Raw genomic sequence first — 19,760 nt, forward strand, 5'->3', positions numbered from 1 at the left:
CCTTGACTAGTTAATTCAGGTGCATTTAATTAGAGATCAAACTAAATCCTGTGGGAAAGTGACTCTCCTGGACTACATTGTAAAAAAAAAAATTCCTGGGACTTCTACAAGAAATTACTGGCAAAAAAATTGCCAATACAATATTGTTAAATCCCAGTAAGGTACAGAGAAGAGAACTTACAGGGGCATACTGTAAGGTAAAATCAGAGGTGGGTAGAGTACCCAAAACTGTACTCAAGTAAAAGTAAAAGTACTTGAAGAAATATTTACTCAAGTAAAAGTAAAAGTAATAGTCTGAATAGTTACTTGAGTAAGAGTAAAAAGTATCGGATAAAAACTACTCAAGTAGTTAGTTACTAGTTACTTTGGATCATATACTGCATATAGTATACTTTTATTTAGATATATAGATATTTAGATAAAATGTGTATATATATATATATATATATATACACACACACACACTACCGTTTAAAATACTTTTAATGCTTTTGTTTTTTGTTTTTTCAGTGATGCAAATCTGAATTTTTATCAGCCTGATTTATTATCAATGCTGTTCTTTTTAGCTTTCTATTCATAAAAGAATCCTGAACAAAATGTCACAGGTTCCAAAAATATTAAGCAGCAAAACTGTTCTCTTTGAAAAACAGCATATGCTGGTAAGGTATGTTTTGAAGCATGGGATGCTGGTTTGAGCTGATTTAAGCTGGTCCTTTGCTGGTTTATGCTGGTCATGTGCTGGTCCGACCAGCTTAAGACCAACAAAGGAGTTTTTTCAACAACTGGTAATAAATCAATATATTTTAATAATTTCTGAAGGATCATATGACTCTGAAAACTGGAGTAACAGCTGATAAAAATTCTGATTTGCATCACTGAATTAAATTAAATAATTTTAAAGTATATTAATTATGTATAATAAATGTATATATGTATATAACCTCTGACACGGAGAAGAGTGAAAACTCCTCACATGACCGCTACAGAACATCTGAACATAACGAAACAAATGCACTTATTCCGTCTGTTCTGCAAAATGTAAACAAATGTAGCCTTTATTTCTGCAAGCGTAAATATTGTGAAAATATCAATATTAATTGTGTCTAGGCAAGGCATTCCTCCTGGAACTAACGCGGGTTTGGCGGGTGTTTATTTCATACTCTGTGACAGCTTATTTAATGAATAAATTATATGTTGTTTTTAATGTGTAAGGTACATGTACAACAAACTGTAATGTCATAGTAGTATTGTGTACTGTAATCGAATCTATATCTGTGGAACCGACAGAACACGCGGTGTTCATCTAATAAAGATCTTCATAGCTAGCAAACCATAGCCTTTGCTTTCAACTGACTGTTGATCCAAAGCCACGTCTTCAACGCTCTTGATGTTACAACTCTGAGTGAGAACCGCTTCAGACGACTCAGCGCGTGCGGCAGGGAACTGAACGAATCATTCAAACTGATTCGCGAACCGATTCACTGGTCTGCCAACTGGTTTGATCAAGCCTTGAACAGAATTGACTCAAAGAATGAATCATTCATGACGGGCATCGCTCATTGCCCAGAAGAAAAGTAGACGGCGTTTGGAATAAATTGAAGGATTTTAACTTGTACTGCATTAAGATAATGTAACGAGAGGAGCGTCGCCCACAGTAACAGTAAAAGTACCGTTTTTCACTAAAAATGTACTTGAGTAAGAGTAAAAGTACCCATTTTAAATATACTTTAAAAGTATTAGTTACCCAAAAATGTACTCAAGTAAATGTAAGTAAATGTAACTCGTTACTACCCACCTCTGGGTAAAATACAGTAAAGTACTGGCAACCGAGTTGCCAATACCTGCTGGCTGTAACAGTGACAGAAGCGTGAGGCGTGCAGATCCATGTGCAAGCTTTTTATTGACAGACGTGGTCAACAAACACAGGTAGGGTCGAAACACTAGCAAACAGGTATTGCACGGGCAAAACACAAGAATATTCCTAGGGCTGGCGTAGGTCATCGATCGGCGAACAGAGCATCACCTGCATCACCATCATCTGTCTCTCCATCACCTGTCTCAGCAACACCTGTCTCAGCATCACCTGAGCTCAGCATCACCTGTCTCAGCATCACCTGAGCTCAGCATCACCTGTCTCTGCATCACCTGTCTCAGCATCACCTGACCTCAGCATCACCTGTCTCAGCATCACCTGAGCTCAGCATCACCTGAGCTCAGCATCACCTGTCTCAGCATCACCTGAGCTCAGCATCACCTGTCTCTGCATCACCTGTCTCTCCATCACCTGAGCTCAGCATCACCTGTCTCTGCATCACCTGTCTCAGCATCACCTGAGCTCAACATCACCTGTCTCTCCATCACCTGAGCTCAGCATCACCTGTCTCTGCATCACCTGTCTCAGCATCACCTGAGCTCAGCATCACCTGTCTCTGCATCACCTGTCTCAGCAACACCTGAGCTCAGCATCACCTGTCTCAGCAACACCTGAGCTCAGCATCACCTGAGCTCACCATCATCTGTCTCTCCATCACCTGTCTCAGCAACACCTGTCTCTGCATCACCTGTCTCAGCATCACCTGAGCTCAGCATCACCTGTCTCTCCATCACCTGAGCTCAGCATCACCTGTCTCTGCATCACCTGTCTCAGCATCACCTGAGCTCAGCATCACCTGTCTCTGCATCACCTGTCTCAGCATCACCTGAGCTCAGCATCACCTGTCTCAGCAACACCTGAGCTCAGCATCACCTGAGCTCAGCATCACCTGTCTCAGCATCACCTGTCTCAGCAACACCTGAGCTCAGCATCACCTGAGCTCAGCATCACCTGTCTCTGCATCACCTGTCTCAGCATCACCTGTCTCAGCATCACCTGTCTCAGCATCACCTGTCTCTGCATCACCTGTCTCAGCATCACCTGAGCTCAGCATCACCTGTCTCAGCATCACCTGTCTCAGCATCACCTGTCTCTCCATCATCTGTCTCTCTATCACCTGTCTCAGCATCACCTGTCTCTCCATCACCTGAGCTCAGCATCACCTGTTTCTCCATCATCTGTCTCAGCATCACCTGAGCTCAGCATCACCTGTCTCAGCATCACCTGAGCTCAGCATCACCTGTCTCAGCATCACCTGAGCTCAGCATCACCTGTCTCTGCATCACCTGTCTCAGCATCACCTGAGCTCAGCATCACCTGTCTCTGCATCACCTGTCTCAGCATCACCTGAGCTCAGCATCACCTGTCTCTGCATCACCTGTCTCAGCATCACCTGAGCTCAGCATCACCTGTCTCTGCATCACCTGTCTCAGCATCACCTGAGCTCAGCATCACCTGTCTCAGCAACACCTGAGCTCAGCATCACCTGAGCTCAGCATCACCTGTCTCTGCATCACCTGTCTCAGCATCACCTGTCTCAGCAACACCTGAGCTCAGCATCACCTGAGCTCAGCATCACCTGAGCTCAGCATCACCTGTCTCTGCATCACCTGTCTCAGCATCACCTGAGCTCAGCATCACCTGTCTCAGCATCACCTGAGCTCAGCATCACCTGTCTCTGCATCACCTGTCTCAGCATCACCTGAGCTCAGCATCACCTGTCTCTGCATCACCTGTCTCAGCATCACCTGAGCTCAGCATCACCTGTCTCAGCATCACCTGTCTCAGCATCACCTGTCTCTCCATCATCTGTCTCTATCACCTGTCTCAGCATCACCTGTCTCTCCATCACCTGAGCTCAGCATCACCTGTTTCTCCATCATCTGTCTCTCCATCATCTGTCTCTCCATCACCTGTCTCTGCATCACCTGAGCTCAGCATCACCTGTCTCCATCATCTGTCTCTCCATCACCTGTCTCTGCATCACCTGAGCTCAGCCTCACCTGCCTCTGCATCACCTGTCTCTCCATCATCTGTCTCAGCATCACCTGTCTCTCCATCATCTGTCTCAGCATCACCTGTCTCTGCATCACCTGTCTCTCCATCATCTGTCTCAGCATCACCTGTCTCTGCATCACCTGTCTCTCCATCATCTGTCTCTCCATCACCTGTCTCTGCATCACCTGAGCTCAGCATCACCTGTCTCTGCATCACCTGTCTCTCCATCATCTGTCTCAGCATCACCTGTCTCTCCATCATCTGTCTCAGCATCACCTGTCTCTGCATCACCTGTCTCTCCATCATCTGTCTCTCCATCACCTGTCTCAGCATCACCTGTCTCTCCATCACCTGAGCTCAGCATCACCTGTCTCTCCATCACCTGTCTCTGCATCACCTGTCTCTCCATCATCTGTCTCAGTATCACCTGTCTCTGCATCACCTGTCTCAGCATCACCTGTCTCTCCATCACCTGTCTCAGCATCACCTGTCTCACCATCACCTGTCTCTGCATCACCTGTCTCTCCATCATCTGTCTCTCCATCACCTGTCTCTGCATCACCTGTCTCTCCATCATCTGTCTCTCCATCACCTGTCTCAGCATCACCTGTCTCTCCATCACCTGAGCTCAGCATCACCTGTCTCTGCATCACCTGTCTCAGCATCACCTGAGCTAAGCATCACCTGTCTCTGCATCACCTGTCTCAGTAACACCTGAGCTCAGCATCACCTGAGCTCACCATCATCTGTCTCTCCATCACCTGAGCTCAGCATCACCTGTCTCTGCATCACCTGTCTCAGCATCACCTGAGCTCAGCATCACCTGTCTCAGCATCACCTGAGCTCAGCATCACCTGTCTGCATCACCTGTCTCAGCATCACCTGAGCTCAGCATCACCTGTCTCTGCATCACCTGTCTCAGCATCACCTGAGCTCAGCATCACCTGTCTCTGCATCACCTGTCTCAGCATCACCTGAGCTCAGCATCACCTGAGCTCAGCATCACCTGTCTCTGCATCACCTGTCTCAGCATCACCTGAGCTCAGCATCACCTGTCTCAGCATCACCTGAGCTCAGCATCACCTGTCTCTGCATCACCTGTCTCAGCATCACCTGAGCTCAGCATCACCTGTCTCAGCATCACCTGTCTCAGCATCACCTGTCTCCATCATCTGTCTCTCTATCACCTGTCTCAGCATCACCTGTCTCTCCATCACCTGAGCTCAGCATCACCTGTTTCTCCATCATCTGTCTCAGCATCACCTGAGCTCAGCATCACCTGTCTCTGCATCACCTGTCTCAGCATCACCTGAGCTCAGCATCACCTGTCTCTGCATCACCTGTCTCAGCATCACCTGAGCTCAGCATCACCTGTCTCTGCATCACCTGTCTCAGCATCACCTGAGCTCAGCATCACCTGTCTCAGCAACACCTGAGCTCAGCATCACCTGAGCTCAGCATCACCTGTCTCTGCATCACCTGTCTCAGCATCACCTGTCTCAGCAACACCTGAGCTCAGCATCACCTGAGCTCAGCATCACCTGAGCTCAGCATCACCTGTCTCTGCATCACCTGTCTCAGCATCACCTGAGCTCAGCATCACCTGTCTCAGCATCACCTGAGCTCAGCATCACCTGTCTCTGCATCACCTGTCTCAGCATCACCTGAGCTCAGCATCACCTGTCTCTGCATCACCTGTCTCAGCATCACCTGAGCTCAGCATCACCTGTCTCAGCATCACCTGTCTCAGCATCACCTGTCTCTCCATCATCTGTCTCTCTATCACCTGTCTCAGCATCACCTGTCTCTCCATCACCTGAGCTCAGCATCACCTGTTTCTCCATCATCTGTCTCTCCATCATCTGTCTCTCCATCACCTGTCTCTGCATCACCTGAGCTCAGCATCACCTGTCTCTCCATCATCTGTCTCTCCATCACCTGTCTCTGCATCACCTGAGCTCAGCCTCACCTGCCTCTGCATCACCTGTCTCTCCATCATCTGTCTCAGCATCACCTGTCTCTCCATCATCTGTCTCAGCATCACCTGTCTCTGCATCACCTGTCTCTCCATCATCTGTCTCAGCATCACCTGTCTCTGCATCACCTGTCTCTCCATCATCTGTCTCCATCACCTGTCTCTGCATCACCTGAGCTCAGCATCACCTGTCTCTGCATCACCTGTCTCTCCATCATCTGTCTCAGCATCACCTGTCTCCATCATCTGTCTCAGCATCACCTGTCTCTGCATCACCTGTCTCTCCATCATCTGTCTCTCCATCACCTGTCTCAGCATCACCTGTCTCCATCACCTGAGCTCAGCATCACCTGTCTCTCCATCACCTGTCTCTGCATCACCTGTCTCCATCATCTGTCTCAGCATCACCTGTCTCTGCATCACCTGTCTCAGCATCACCTGTCTCTCCATCACCTGTCTCAGCATCACCTGTCTCACCATCACCTGTCTCTGCATCACCTGTCTCTCCATCATCTGTCTCCATCACCTGTCTCTGCATCACCTGTCTCTCCATCATCTGTCTCTCCATCACCTGTCTCAGCATCACCTGTCTCTCCATCACCTGAGCTCAGCATCACCTGTCTCTGCATCACCTGTCTCAGCATCACCTGAGCTAAGCATCACCTGTCTCTGCATCACCTGTCTCAGTAACACCTGAGCTCAGCATCACCTGAGCTCACCATCATCTGTCTCTCCATCACCTGAGCTCAGCATCACCTGTCTCTGCATCACCTGTCTCAGCATCACCTGAGCTCAGCATCACCTGTCTCTCAGCATCACCTGAGCTCAGCATCACCTGTCTCTGCATCACCTGTCTCAGCATCACCTGAGCTCAGCATCACCTGTCTGCATCACCTGTCTCAGCATCACCTGAGCTCAGCATCACCTGTCTCTGCATCACCTGTCTCAGCATCACCTGAGCTCAGCATCACCTGAGCTCAGCATCACCTGTCTCTGCATCACCTGTCTCAGCATCACCTGAGCTCAGCATCACCTGTCTCAGCATCACCTGAGCTCAGCATCACCTGTCTCTGCATCACCTGTCTCAGCATCACCTGAGCTCAGCATCACCTGTCTCTGCATCACCTGTCTCAGCATCACCTGAGCTCAGCATCACCTGTCTCAGCATCACCTGTCTCAGCATCACCTGTCTCTCCATCATCTGTCTCTCTATCACCTGTCTCAGCATCACCTGTCTCTCCATCACCTGAGCTCAGCATCACCTGTTTCTCCATCATCTGTCTCAGCATCACCTGAGCTCAGCATCACCTGTCTCTGCATCACCTGTCTCTCCATCATCTGTTTTAGCATCACCTGTCTCTGCATCACCTCTCTCCATCATCTGTCTCTCCATCACCTGTCTCTGCATCACCTGAGCTCAGCATCACCTGTCTCTCCATCATCTGTCTCCATCACCTGTCTCTGCATCACCTGAGCTCAGCATCACCTGCCTCTGCATCACCTGTCTCTCCATCATCTGTCTCAGCATCACCTCTCCATCATCTGTCTCAGCATCACCTGTCTCTGCATCACCTGTCTCCATCATCTGTCTCAGCATCACCTGTCTCTGCATCACCTGTCTCCATCATCTGTCTCAGCATCATCTGTCTCTCCATCACCTGTCTCTGCATCACCTGAGCTCAGCATCACCTGTCTCTGCATCACCTGTCTCTCCATCATCTGTCTCAGCATCACCTGTCTCCATCATCTGTCTCAGCATCACCTGTCTCTGCATCACCTGTCTCTCCATCATCTGTCTCAGCATCATCTGTCTCTCCATCACCTGTCTCTGCATCACCTGAGCTCAGCATCACCTGTCTCAGCATCACCTGAGCTCAGCATCACCTGTCTCTGCATCACCTGTCTCAGCATCACCTGAGCTCAGCATCACCTGTCTCTGCATCACCTGTCTCAGCATCACCTGAGCTCAGCATCACCTGTCTCTGCATCACCTGTCTCAGCATCACCTGAGCTCAGCATCACCTGTCTCAGCATCACCTGTCTCAGCATCACCTGTCTCTCCATCATCTGTCTCTCATCACCTGTCTCAGCATCACCTGTCTCTCCATCACCTGAGCTCAGCATCACCTGTTTCTCCATCATCTGTCTCTCCATCATCTGTCTCTCCATCACCTGTCTCTGCATCACCTGAGCTCAGCATCACCTGTCTCTCCATCATCTGTCTCTCCATCACCTGTCTCTGCATCACCTGAGCTCAGCCTCACCTGCCTCTGCATCACCTGTCTCTCCATCATCTGTCTCAGCATCACCTGTCTCCATCATCTGTCTCAGCATCACCTGTCTCTGCATCACCTGTCTCTCCATCATCTGTCTCAGCATCACCTGTCTCTGCATCACCTGTCTCTCCATCATCTGTCTCCATCACCTGTCTCTGCATCACCTGAGCTCAGCATCACCTGTCTCTGCATCACCTGTCTCTCCATCATCTGTCTCAGCATCACCTGTCTCTCCATCATCTGTCTCAGCATCACCTGTCTCTGCATCACCTGTCTCTCCATCATCTGTCTCTCCATCACCTGTCTCAGCATCACCTGTCTCTCCATCACCTGAGCTCAGCATCACCTGTCTCTCCATCACCTGTCTCTGCATCACCTGTCTCTCCATCATCTGTCTCAGTATCACCTGTCTCTGCATCACCTGTCTCAGCATCACCTGTCTCTCCATCACCTGTCTCAGCATCACCTGTCTCACCATCACCTGTCTCTGCATCACCTGTCTCAGCATCACCTGAGCTCAGCATCACCTGTCTCAGCATCACCTGAGCTCAGCATCACCTGTCTCTGCATCACCTGTCTCAGCATCACCTGAGCTCAGCATCACCTGTCTCTGCATCACCTGTCTCAGCATCACCTGAGCTCAGCATCACCTGTCTCAGCATCACCTGTCTCAGCATCACCTGTCTCTCCATCATCTGTCTCTCTATCACCTGTCTCAGCATCACCTGTCTCTCCATCACCTGAGCTCAGCATCACCTGTTTCTCCATCATCTCTCTCCATCATCTGTCTCTCCATCACCTGTCTCTGCATCACCTGAGCTCAGCATCACCTGTCTCTCCATCATCTGTCTCTCCATCACCTGTCTCTGCATCACCTGAGCTCAGCCTCACCTGCCTCTGCATCACCTGTCTCCATCATCTGTCTCAGCATCACCTGTCTCTCCATCATCTGTCTCAGCATCACCTGTCTCTGCATCACCTGTCTCTCCATCATCTGTCTCAGCATCACCTGTCTCTGCATCACCTGTCTCTCCATCATCTGTCTCTCCATCACCTGTCTCTGCATCACCTGAGCTCAGCATCACCTGTCTCTGCATCACCTGTCTCTCCATCATCTGTCTCAGCATCACCTGTCTCTCCATCATCTGTCTCAGCATCACCTGTCTCTGCATCACCTGTCTCTCCATCATCTGTCTCTCCATCACCTGTCTCAGCATCACCTGTCTCTCCATCACCTGAGCTCAGCATCACCTGTCTCTCCATCACCTGTCTCTGCATCACCTGTCTCTCCATCATCTGTCTCAGTATCACCTGTCTCTGCATCACCTGTCTCAGCATCACCTGTCTCTCCATCACCTGTCTCAGCATCACCTGTCTCACCATCACCTGTCTCTGCATCACCTGTCTCCATCATCTGTCTCTCCATCACCTGTCTCTGCATCACCTGTCTCTCATCATCTGTCTCAGCATCACCTGTCTCCATCATCTGTCTCAGCATCACCTGTCTCTGCATCACCTGTCTCTCCATCATCTGTCTCAGCATCACCTGTCTCTGCATCACCTGTCTCCATCATCTGTCTCTCCATCACCTGTCTCTGCATCACCTGAGCTCAGCATCACCTGTCTCTGCATCACCTGTCTCTCCATCATCTGTCTCAGCATCACCTGTCTCTCCATCATCTGTCTCAGCATCACTGTCTCTGCATCACCTGTCTCTCCATCATCTGTCTCTCCATCACCTGTCTCAGCATCACCTGTCTCCATCACCTGAGCTCAGCATCACCTGTCTCTCATCACCTGTCTCTGCATCACCTGTCTCTCCATCATCTGTCTCAGTATCACCTGTCTCTGCATCACCTGTCTCAGCATCACCTGTCTCTCCATCACCTGTCTCAGCATCACCTGTCTCACCATCACCTGTCTCTGCATCACCTGTCTCTCCATCATCTGTCTCTCCATCACCTGTCTCTGCATCACCTGTCTCTCCATCATCTGTCTCTCCATCACCTGTCTCAGCATCACCTGTCTCTCCATCACCTGAGCTCAGCATCACCTGTCTCTGCATCACCTGTCTCAGCATCACCTGAGCTAAGCATCACCTGTCTCTGCATCACCTGTCTCAGTAACACCTGAGCTCAGCATCACCTGAGCTCACCATCATCTGTCTCTCCATCACCTGAGCTCAGCATCACCTGTCTCTGCATCACCTGTCTCAGCATCACCTGAGCTCAGCATCACCTGTCTCAGCATCACCTGAGCTCAGCATCACCTGTCTCTGCATCACCTGTCTCAGCATCACCTGAGCTCAGCATCACCTGTCTCTGCATCACCTGTCTCAGCATCACCTGAGCTCAGCATCACCTGTCTCTGCATCACCTGTCTCAGCATCACCTGAGCTCAGCATCACCTGAGCTCAGCATCACCTGTCTCTGCATCACCTGTCTCAGCATCACCTGAGCTCAGCATCACCTGTCTCTCCATCACCTGAGCTCAGCATCACCTGTCTCTGCATCACCTGTCTCAGCATCACCTGAGCTCAGCATCACCTGTCTCAGCATCACCTGTCTCAGCATCACCTGTCTCTCCATCACCTGTCTCTCATCACCTGTCTCAGCATCACCTGTCTCCATCACCTGAGCTCAGCATCACCTGTCTCTCCATCATCTGTCTCAGCATCACCTGAGCTCAGCATCACCTGTCTCTGCATCACCTGTCTCAGCATCACCTGAGCTCAGCATCACCTGTCTCTGCATCACCTGTCTCAGCATCACCTGAGCTCAGCATCACCTGTCTCTGCATCACCTGTCTCAGCATCACCTGTCTCAGCATCACCTGTCTCAGCATCACCTGAGCTCAGCATCACCTGTCTCAGCATCACCTGTCTCTGCATCACCTGTCTCAGCATCACCTGTCTCAGCATCACCTGAGCTCAGCATCACCTGAGCTCAGCATCACCTGTCTGCATCACCTGTCTCTGCATCACCTGTCTCAGCATCACCTGTCTCAGCATCACCTGTCTCAGCATCACCTGAGCTCAGCATCACCTGTCTCTGCATCACCTGTCTCAGCATCACCTGAGCTCAGCATCACCTGTCTCTGCATCACCTGTCTCAGCATCACCTGAGCTCAGCATCACCTGTCTCAGCATCACCTGTCTCAGCATCACCTGTCTCTCCATCATCTGTCTCTCTATCACCTGTCTCAGCATCACCTGTCTCTCCATCACCTGAGCTCAGCATCACCTGTTTCTCCATCATCTGTCTCTCCATCATCTGTCTCTCCATCACCTGTCTGCATCACCTGAGCTCAGCATCACCTGTCTCTCCATCATCTGTCTCTCCATCACCTGTCTCTGCATCACCTGAGCTCAGCCTCACCTGCCTCTGCATCACCTGTCTCCATCATCTGTCTCAGCATCACCTGTCTCTCCATCATCTGTCTCAGCATCACCTGTCTCTGCATCACCTGTCTCTCCATCATCTGTCTCAGCATCACCTGTCTCTGCATCACCTGTCTCTCCATCATCTGTCTCTCCATCACCTGTCTCTGCATCACCTGTCTCCATCATCTGTCTCTCCATCACCTGTCTCAGCATCACCTGTCTCTCCATCACCTGAGCTCAGCATCACCTGTCTCTGCATCACCTGTCTCAGCATCACCTGAGCTAAGCATCACCTGTCTCTGCATCACCTGTCTCAGTAACACCTGAGCTCAGCATCACCTGAGCTCACCATCATCTGTCTCTCCATCACCTGAGCTCAGCATCACCTGTCTCTGCATCACCTGTCTCAGCATCACCTGAGCTCAGCATCACCTGTCTCAGCATCACCTGAGCTCAGCATCACCTGTCTCTGCATCACCTGTCTCAGCATCACCTGAGCTCAGCATCACCTGTCTCTGCATCACCTGTCTCAGCATCACCTGAGCTCAGCATCACCTGTCTCTGCATCACCTGTCTCAGCATCACCTGAGCTCAGCATCACCTGAGCTCAGCATCACCTGTCTCTGCATCACCTGTCTCAGCATCACCTGAGCTCAGCATCACCTGTCTCAGCATCACCTGAGCTCAGCATCACCTGTCTCTGCATCACCTGTCTCAGCATCACCTGAGCTCAGCATCACCTGTCTCTGCATCACCTGTCTCAGCATCACCTGAGCTCAGCATCACCTGTCTCAGCATCACCTGTCTCAGCATCACCTGTCTCTCCATCATCTGTCTCTCTATCACCTGTCTCAGCATCACCTGTCTCTCCATCACCTGAGCTCAGCATCACCTGTTTCTCCATCATCTGTCTCAGCATCACCTGAGCTCAGCATCACCTGTCTCTGCATCACCTGTCTCTCCATCATCTGTTTTAGCATCACCTGTCTCTGCATCACCTCTCTCCATCATCTGTCTCTCCATCACCTGTCTCTGCATCACCTGAGCTCAGCATCACCTGTCTCTCCATCATCTGTCTCTCCATCACCTGTCTCTGCATCACCTGAGCTCAGCATCACCTGCCTCTGCATCACCTGTCTCTCCATCATCTGTCTCAGCATCACCTGTCTCTCCATCATCTGTCTCAGCATCACCTGTCTCTGCATCACCTGTCTCTCCATCATCTGTCTCAGCATCACCTGTCTCTGCATCACCTGTCTCTCCATCATCTGTCTCAGCATCATCTGTCTCTCCATCACCTGTCTCTGCATCACCTGAGCTCAGCATCACCTGTCTCTGCATCACCTGTCTCTCCATCATCTGTCTCAGCATCACCTGTCTCTCCATCATCTGTCTCAGCATCACCTGTCTCTGCATCACCTGTCTCTCCATCATCTGTCTCAGCATCATCTGTCTCTCCATCACCTGTCTCTGCATCACCTGAGCTCAGCATCACCTGTCTCAGCATCACCTGAGCTCAGCATCACCTGTCTCTGCATCACCTGTCTCAGCATCACCTGAGCTCAGCATCACCTGTCTCTGCATCACCTGTCTCAGCATCACCTGAGCTCAGCATCACCTGTCTCTGCATCACCTGTCTCAGCATCACCTGTCTCAGCAACACCTGAGCTCACCATCATCTGTCTCTCCATCACCTGTCTCAGCAACACCTGTCTCTGCATCACCTGTCTCAGCATCACCTGAGCTCAGCATCACCTGTCTCTCCACCTGAGCTCAGCATCACCTGTCTCTGCATCACCTGTCTCAGCATCACCTGAGCTCAGCATCACCTGTCTCTGCATCACCTGTCTCAGCATCACCTGAGCTCAGCATCACCTGTCTCAGCAACACCTGAGCTCAGCATCACCTGAGCTCAGCATCACCTGTCTCTGCATCACCTGTCTCAGCATCACCTGTCTCAGCAACACCTGAGCTCAGCATCACCTGAGCTCAGCATCACCTGTCTCTGCATCACCTGTCTCAGCATCACCTGAGCTCAGCATCACCTGTCTCAGCATTACCTGTCTCTGCATCACCTGTCTCAGCATCACCTGAGCTCAGCATCACCTGTCTCAGCATCACCTGTCTCAGCATCACCTGTCTCTCCATCATCTGTCTCTCTATCACCTGTCTCAGCATCACCTGTCTCTCCATCACCTGAGCTCAGCATCACCTGTTTCTCCATCATCTGTCTCAGCATCACCTGAGCTCAGCATCCTGTCTCAGCATCACCTGAGCTCAGCATCACCTGTCTCAGCATCACCTGAGCTCAGCATCACCTGAGCTCAGCATCACTGTCTCTGCATCACCTGTCTCAGCATCACCTGAGCTCAGCATCACCTGTCTCTGCATCACCTGTCTCAGCATCACCTGAGCTCAGCATCACCTGTCTCTGCATCACCTGTCTCAGCATCACCTGAGCTCAGCATCACCTGTCTCTGCATCACCTGTCTCAGCATCACCTGAGCTCAGCATCACCTGTCTCAGCAACACCTGAGCTCAGCATCACCTGTGCTCAGCATCACCTGTCTCTGCATCACCTGTCTCAGCATCACCTGTCTCAGCAACACCTGAGCTCAGCATCACCTGAGCTCAGCATCACCTGAGCTCAGCATCACCTGTCTCTGCATCACCTGTCTCAGCATCACCTGAGCTCAGCATCACCTGTCTCAGCATCACCTGAGCTCAGCATCACCTGTCTCTGCATCACCTGTCTCAGCATCACCTGAGCTCAGCATCACCTGTCTCTGCATCACCTGTCTCAGCATCACCTGAGCTCAGCATCACCTGTCTCAGCATCACCTGTCTCAGCATCACCTGTCTCTCCATCATCTGTCTCTCTATCACCTGTCTCAGCATCACCTGTCTCTCCATCACCTGAGCTCAGCATCACCTGTTTCTCCATCATCTGTCTCAGCATCACCTGAGCTCAGCATCACCTGTCTCTGCATCACCTGTCTCTCCATCATCTGTCTCAGCATCACCTGTCTCTGCATCACCTGTCTCTCCATCATCTGTCTCTCCATCACCTGTCTCTGCATCACCTGAGCTCAGCATCACCTGTCTCTCCATCATCTGTCTCTGCATCACCTGAGCTCAGCCTCACCTGCCTCTGCATCACCTGTCTCTCCATCATCTGTCTCAGCATCACCTGTCTCTCCATCATCTGTCTCAGCATCACCTGTCTCTGCATCACCTGTCTCTCCATCATCTGTCTCAGCATCACCTGTCTCTGCATCACCTGTCTCTCCATCATCTGTCTCTCCATCACCTGTCTCTGCATCACCTGAGCTCAGCATCACCTGTCTCTGCATCACCTGTCTCCATCATCTGTCTCAGCATCACCTGTCTCTCCATCATCTGTCTCAGCATCACCTGTCTCTGCATCACCTGTCTCTCCATCATCTGTCTCTCCATCACCTGTCTCAGCATCACCTGTCTCCATCACCTGAGCTCAGCATCACCTGTCTCTCCATCACCTGTCTCTGCATCACCTGTCTCCATCATCTGTCTCAGTATCACCTGTCTCTGCATCACCTGTCTCAGCATCACCTGTCTCTCCATCACCTGTCTCAGCATCACCTGTCTCACCATCACCTGAGCTCAGCATCACCTGTCTCAGCATCACCTGAGCTCAGCATCACCTGTCTCTGCATCACCTGTCTCAGCATCACCTGAGCTCAGCATCACCTGTCTCTGCATCACCTGTCTCAGCATCACCTGAGCTCAGCATCACCTGTCTCTCATCACCTGTCTCAGCATCACCTGTCTCACCATCACCTGTCTCTGCATCACCTGTCTCTCCATCATCTGTCTCTCCATCACCTGTCTCTGCATCACCTGTCTCTCCATCACCTGTCTCTCCATCACCTGAGCTCAGCATCACCTGTCTCTGCATCACCTGTCTCAGCATCACCTGAGCTAAGCATCACCTGTCTCTGCATCACCTGTCTCAGCAACACCTGAGCTCAGCATCACCTGTCTCAGCATCACCTGAGCTCAGCATCACCTGTCTCTGCATCACCTGTCTCAGCATCACCTGAGCTCAGCATCACCTGTCTCTGCATCACCTGTCTCAGCATCACCTGAGCTCAGCATCACCTGTCTCTGCATCACCTGTCTCAGCATCACCTGAGCTCAGCATCACCTGAGCTCAGCATCACCTGTCTGCATCACCTGTCTCAGCATCACCTGAGCTCAGCATCACCTGTCTCAGCTTCACCTGAGCTCAGCATCACCTGTCTCTGCATCACCTGTCTCAGCATCACCTGAGCTCAGCATCACCTGTCTCTGCATCACCTGTCTCAGCATCACCTGAGCTCAGCATCACCTGTCTCCATCACCTGTCTCATCACCTGTCTCAGCATCACCTGTCTCTGCATCACCTGTCTCAGCATCACCTGTCTCTCCATCACCTGTCTCAGCATCACCTGTCTCACCATCACCTGTCTCTGCATCACCTGTCTCTCCATCATCTGTCTCTCCATCACCTGTCTCAGCATCACCTGTCTCTCCATCATCTGTCTCTCCATCACCTGTCTCAGCATCACCTGTGCTCAGCATCACCTGTCTCTCCATCACCTGTCTCTGCATCACCTGTCTCTCCATCATCTGTCTCTCCATCACCTGTCTCTCCATCACCTGAGCTCAGCATCACCTGTCTCTCCATCACCTGTCTCAGCATCACCTGTCTCTCCATCATCTGTCTCAGCATCACCTGCATGCCTCCTGGAGATGAAATAACAGCTCCTCTGTGCTGCTCCAGCTGTCTGTGGCTGCTCTCTGATCTTCAGAACATCAAACAAACAAATACCTGTTCATCCACACTGCACTAATAATCTATGTATGTTTACTGTATATTTACTGAAATGCATCCTGCACTGTACTCTTCATCGATAAAGAGTTCGTCAGACTGTTAGCTGTGCAGTCACGTCTCACAATAATGATCCTGGCAGTGGCAGGTCGCAGCACTTCCGGTGGCATCCCCAGATCCTCAGGTCATTTCTGGCAGCTGCCACGGTTTTTCTCACTGTTTCTGCTGTTTGCTCGGTAAATACTACACTCAGGGCCGCTGCCGGTCAAATGGGTGTCCTAAGCAGGATTGTATTGTTGTGCCCCTCCCTCAAATGTTATGGAAGTTAAAAAAACAACAACAAAAAAACCCCGCTTACTACAGGGGTCAAAATGGAACTTTAATAAAATATAAAAGTAAATAAATAAATTGTAATTAAATTGCATTATTTACAAATTACAGCTATAGCTCTAGACAGTTACCTGTGGCTATGATTTTATTAATGCAGCTGTCTAATTGATTTTATAGTCTCAAGCATTCAGAAATCACGCAAAAGAAAATTAAGCAGTTTTGCTACGATAAATCCATGGTTAATTTTTGTAAGGGTTGTGATCTCCACATGTTTTATGTTGAAGAAATTATAGAGGCTGTGTCATCTATAGCAAAAAGGTGGCCAAAAATTAAAGATTAAGTGGATATTTGAATTAAATGTTTGGTCAATAGCCTATTAAACAAGGATCTGATCGTCCTGTAGCTAAGTGTAGCAGCAGCAATGACCAGGACTTTGGCTCCCTTTGAAAAAATTTTTTTTTTTGGAGCAACTGTGATGGTGCCCCCCAGGGAGTTGGTGCCCTACGCAAACTGCTTACTCTGCGTGTAGGGAGCGGCGGTACTGACTACACTGTTCTCAGTGGCGTGCGGTGGTGTTTTTTTTTTTTTTTTAATGATGCAAAGTTAATGATGCACTGAGCGTGGTGACTCTTGATGCACTGACTCCAGCTTCAGTTCTCTCCTTGTGAAGCTCTCACAAGTGTTTGAATCGGCTTTGCTTGACTGTATTCTCAAGCTTGCGGTCATCCCTGTTGCTTGTGCAACTTTTCCTACCCAAATTCTTCCTTCCAGTCAACTTTGCATTTAATATGCTTTGATACAGCACTCTGTAAACAGCCACACCTTTCAGTAATGACCCTCTGTGACTTACCCTCTTTGTGGAGGGCGTCAATGTTCGTCTTCTGGATCATTGCCAAGTCAGCAGTCTTCCCCATTATTGTGGTTTCAAAGAACAAGAGATACCCGGAATTTATACTGTAGGGATGGTCATTTATTCAAACTCAAATGTAAATATTCTAATATTTTGAGATACTGATTTTTGACTTTCATGAGCTGTAAACTCTAATCATCAAAATTAAAACAAACAAAAAAAAACTTTTGAAATGTTTTACTTTATATGCAATGAATCTAAAATATATGAAAGTTTCACTTTTTGAAATAACTTACAAGAAAAAATGAACTTTTTCACGACATTCTAATTTACTGAGATGCACCTGTACATCTTACCCTATACCTGAACAGTAAGGAGTTTATTGAGGCAAAAGTCAATAGTAAGGTAGTGAGAATTGAACCCAAAACTAAAGTGTATATATATATATATATATATACACATACAATATATATTAAAATAATCATGAGACCATTTTAATTGAGACACTGATTTTTTAATGTATTTTTATCATTAACTGACTTTTTATTTCTGATCCTGAAGGATCTTTATTCACTCTTTATTAATATTTTCCTTTGGACTGTATACAGTGAACTGTTGGATCCTGAAGGATGAAAAATTCTCAATCAAATATGGCGACAGTAGCCCACTTGTTTTTATCCACAAGTTCTGTGCAGAACATCTCACAGTCCTGTCTCTTCACAAACAGGAGAGAAGTGAACAGTTCCGCTGGAGGACTTCCTGCCTGCAGCTTTCTGTAGGGATCTAATTTGGTGCTCATCTGCTTGCTGGTATGTAGTGTGCATCATAAATTTTTTATAAAAGAAAAAAAAAATCCATTTAAATTTCTGTTACCGCACCAGTCAGCTGCAGTCCTGGTGTCTCTCAAATAATGTTTTCCTGCCGTGAAAGAAGAAAGTATGGTCAAAATATTTGGTGTATATACTAATGTTACAATTAATGCTTCAGACTTGTAGGCCTAGACATTTACAGTACATGACATAAATGATCTTTTCTAACAATGAATGCTTTCTATAAATATTATAAATGTATTACTACTGTTTTTCATTATAAAATAACAGTAAGAATTGTTTGCAACAAAACTTAGGAAAATTACACATGGTTTTGCAACACATAAAAAAGGTATTACAGTTAAAACATTTTGCTACACTCACCATAGTTTAAGCATGCTATTTGTAGTAAAACCATGGCTATACAAATTGCAATAAAAAAACATTTAATTTCTCGGTGATGCCACATTTGCCCATTTTCATTTTTGTAGCTATTACAAAAATTCTATACTTAATTGAACTGCCCAATTTCCATTCATCACTTTATTAATTTGCATGCATGAAATGAATGTAAAATAATCTGCCAAAATTTACATAACCTCAAAGCCGCAAGTATCATAATTTAAGATTACTGAATTTCTGATGTTTGTGTGTTGTATGGCTTCTGCCATCAGTCAAGGCAAGGGAGGCAGTCTCTTTAGAGAAAAAAATGGATGAGAAAATTATAGATATTACAAAAATAAATCAATGCAAGTATTACAAAATGTGACATTAAAAAGTGTAAAAGTCACTAGTTTTTATAAAGTAATTCTGTCCAACAGCGACACACATTGGTAAAGTTCAAAAGTAAAAAGTAACATACGTAAAAATACTAACTTGATGAGATTTATTGGTTTTGATAAACAGAATATTACAGTGTAAAAACATAAAATATAATTGTATTTGGCCTTTTTAATGTACTGCTTATTTAACCAGGGAAATGTGACAACAGTAAGGTTATATATATATATATATATATAAACTCATACATGAAGCCGGACGGTGCAGAAAGTGCAAGACGGACTCATATAGAAGTAATAACTTACAACTTACCAGGAAATCCCTAATATGGACAAAAGCGTCCAGCTGTCACTGTGTTATCTGAATAAAAGGCAGAACCCTTTGGAAACGTGAAGACATTAAACACACGATTGCGACAATATATGGTTTATTTGAAGCAGTCCATTTTAACTGAGCCTTGGCCCACAGGACACCACGGCGCTTCCACAGAGAACATTCCCCAGGTGAAACACAAGTGCACTTCCATAACATACTTAAAGTGCTCTATTTTTGCACACTAATTTTGTACTTAATATACTAAAAATAATTATTTAGTACTTCTTAAGATAAACTTAAGATCATCTAAGTGTACTCAA

At 48.1% G+C, this 19,760-nt stretch overlaps 1 protein-coding gene across 2 annotated transcripts in view; it reads right to left on the reverse strand.

Moving 5' to 3' along the window:
* Nucleotides 1-19,217: 19,217 nt before the first annotated feature.
* Nucleotides 19,218-19,760, reverse strand: part of znf830 (zinc finger protein 830) — a 7,666-nt gene continuing 7,123 nt past the window's right edge. For both annotated transcript variants that reach the window (XM_058796468.1, XM_058796458.1), the window contains exon 2: nucleotides 19,218-19,760. This exon is cut by the window's right edge and continues 1,770 nt beyond it. The gene's annotated coding sequence lies outside the window, so the exon portion shown is untranslated.

The sequence above is a fragment of the Onychostoma macrolepis genome, chromosome 02 (assembly GCF_012432095.1).
Source record: "Onychostoma macrolepis isolate SWU-2019 chromosome 02, ASM1243209v1, whole genome shotgun sequence".
In the NCBI taxonomy this organism is placed as follows: Eukaryota; Metazoa; Chordata; class Actinopteri; order Cypriniformes; family Cyprinidae; genus Onychostoma; species Onychostoma macrolepis.